Genomic DNA, 3,049 nt, shown 5'->3' with positions numbered 1-3,049 from the left:
AACGAGAAATGACACGAGAAGTGCTGCTAAAAACCAAAAAAACTATTTACGACTCATTGCCGAGCGTTTTTTTTTCCCCGCCGTTCGTGCGAATGCTGTTTCAAACACCGCAGGCAATGAAAAGTGCTACTACGTAAATTAAGCGTTGTACGTTGATTTATCGATTCTACCTTTTGCAATGAATTCGTGCTACAGATCGGTTCATACTGTAGGGTCATGCGGTGAGGCCTACAATGGCGGCGAGGGCACGCCAACTGTCACGAGACACAGCACATCTCATTTCATAATTGTGAGTGAGTGTTGCGAGCACACATATTAGATACATGATGGAGGGTGCGCCTCCCCCCCCCCCTTTGAGTGATCGCTTGCTTTGAAGTATCAGCTGGCTATTCAGGACAGGATCCCAAGTGTTTTTCTGTCCCTTTGTGGAGCTCTACAGGGATGCAAATAAATCACATCTGCTTTACTGCCAATAAATAGAGAGCTTACTTCACTCTAAATTATGTCAGGACAGCATTGCAAATGTCTTCTTTTAAGAACTGGCCTGTGTCGCCCATGTACCAACTACACTGTTTATATCCCTCGTGTTATGATCATATTTATGAAATGAAAATAAATTATATTAAACAAAAAATGTTATAATTCATCATGTGTGCCAATTCTGATGCAGCAAATGCTCATTTTCAAGCCTGTAACCAACATGCCACAGGCATCTGAAGATTGGTAAATATAAACTTCATCCACTCTTTCTTGTTATCATGAATACATATCCTATTCTTGCATAATAAGACAGTTTTTACATTTATGTGTCTGCAAGAGACATTGTGGGTTGTGTGCATGGGTGTAAGCTTACATGCTACTCTAGCAGCAGCAGGCCAAGCAACATTGCAACACTTCATTCTCTACTTTGCAGCAGTCAAGACGCTCCACAAATGGCACAAGACATTTTAAACGGAATGTAAGTGCCTTAAGTTGTTTTCTTGGTGGGCCAAGTTTGGTCTCCAGGCTTATGTTGCTACAAATATGCTAACTTTTGGCTCTGAACATGCAGCTATGCCAGTGCCAATGAGGGCGAAGAATCCTTCTGTTATGCTTCTCCGTGAGTTGCTTTTTATATTTTTCAGTGTTCAAAAGCAGTTCTCTACTAATCCAAGCACATTGAAATAGAACTGCTTTCTCTGTCTTATAACCTGTGTGCTGTTGGCACAGCTCACAAGTAAAGTTTTTGAGCTGCTAACCTAAACGCAGGATAGCTTTTATCGAACTTGTCTGAAGTTTTAAGGAACAATAATTGTTCAACAGGTGAATGTGAACAACTACGTAGTGCCGGCTGTCTTCTTGAGTAGGCTGCGATGTTTGGACATCACTGTGACATTTCATAAATTTCAAAGAATGACGTGAAGAAATCTGGAATATTTATTTGTAAAAACAGTATCTGCATACTCCCACACTGTATGCCAAAAAATAACAAGCAACACGCACAGATGCTTTTTCACTAGTGGTACATACTGATTCTTTTACTTCTTTTTTATTAGAGAGATGTGCCTTGAAGAAGAATGCCCTGAAGGGTAAGCCACATTTCAAAAGTTTTGTCTGTTTTTATATATCCAATCAAAACAAGTATTCAAAAATCTGCCTGTGACAGTTGTACCTCTAACATAGTTTGCTAACGGCACAGCAAGCAAATCGGGGCTGTCTTTTGCTCATAAGTGTGAATCCTTGCTGTTTTAAGTGCTATATTTGGTCCACATGCTGAGAGGAGCATTGAGTAGTTTATAAGCATGTTCTTTTACGTCAAATAGATGCGCTAGAACTCTTTTATAGGGACTGCCAAGGAAGTCTTTTGGTACCTGTTTTCTTTAGTGCAACTGAAAGCCTGCCAGTCAGTATCTAATCGTGGAATGGTAACATGGAAAACAATGTGCCGCGTTTATCAGAATCTCTCATTCAGTGGTAACGGGGAGCTGTATGCAAAATGCATGCTGGAAGCAGTAGAACGTGAATGCAATAATGAAATTCGAGTTTGTGCTGTGCAGTTGCCTGCATATCTATACACCTTTGCCGCATACACTATAACTGACGTGTTCCACTAGTAGGCGCAAACACAGCGACTATTTACAGTGTTAACTCCTTTTACCTTGTAAGCAGCTCAGAATATAGTGGGAAGAAATAATAACAACACATTGTAATCTTGGACAGTCGTTGTGGTGCACATAAGAGCATCAGCCTACATGCAGCTAAGCGAATGTTCAAAGCCACAGTGTAGCGTGACTAGGCTGTGTGACGTACCATGTTTTTTGTAACATACAAATGCAAGTGATACATCTACTTTTTCTTAATTCATGAAAATGATGCTCGAATATGTCACTGTATGAGTTGCGGTATGTTGATTTTCATGAATATCTAATCACATGGGTTAGATAAGTGTCTGTTTCTTGTTTCTTTTATACACTGCAAATTGAGCAATGTTTGTTTCTTTTTTTCTCATAATTACATTTTCATGTTGTACTAGTTCATGTTTGACTTCATGCAGTATGCGAGATGTCACTGACGTATCATTATTACGGTTCTTACAGGCCTTCGCAGGCTACGACAATAAACAACTGCTCGGCTGTGCCACCAACCACGCCTTCAATGTAAGAATGCCTATGTGGACTTTGAATATTAAATCTGCTAGGCTTTGTTCGAGCTAGAGGTATCATGCTTGAGCAAGTACAAATTTGTGATGTCAGAAGAGATAGGTAACATAAAAGAAAAATGATGACAATACACTGGCAGCACACATTTAATTCTTTTTTTGATTGTACAAATGAATAGCAGCTTGGACATATCTTTTTAGTCATCCTGCATGAGCAGCCTCCAATTTTTTGCGTAGGACAGGTGTCATCTATGCTCTGCTTGCACTGCCTATTGCAGGTTGGCAATCACATGCTTGTAGTATTGCTGCCAATGTATGGTTGCATCACGCAATTCAACTTAATTGTCTGTTTTTGTTAATGTTGTGTTGCTAGTACACTTATACTCTACAGGCATAATCACTCACTTGGCA

The 3,049-nt window shown here is 39.9% G+C and overlaps 1 long non-coding RNA gene across 1 annotated transcript; it reads left to right on the top strand.

Annotated features, from left to right (window-relative positions):
- The first annotated feature begins 1,073 nt into the window (after positions 1 to 1,073).
- On the top strand, positions 1,074 to 2,637 carry LOC142786007 (uncharacterized). Its single transcript, XR_012888989.1, has 3 exons — positions 1,074 to 1,099; positions 1,536 to 1,568; positions 2,577 to 2,637. It is a non-coding gene; the product is annotated as an uncharacterized LOC142786007 (long non-coding RNA).
- The last annotated feature ends 412 nt before the right edge of the window (positions 2,638 to 3,049 follow it).

This window comes from Rhipicephalus microplus, chromosome 2, assembly GCF_043290135.1.
Source record: "Rhipicephalus microplus isolate Deutch F79 chromosome 2, USDA_Rmic, whole genome shotgun sequence".
Taxonomy (NCBI): domain Eukaryota; kingdom Metazoa; phylum Arthropoda; class Arachnida; order Ixodida; family Ixodidae; genus Rhipicephalus; species Rhipicephalus microplus.
This window is presented reverse-complemented; position numbering and strand designations above follow the sequence as displayed.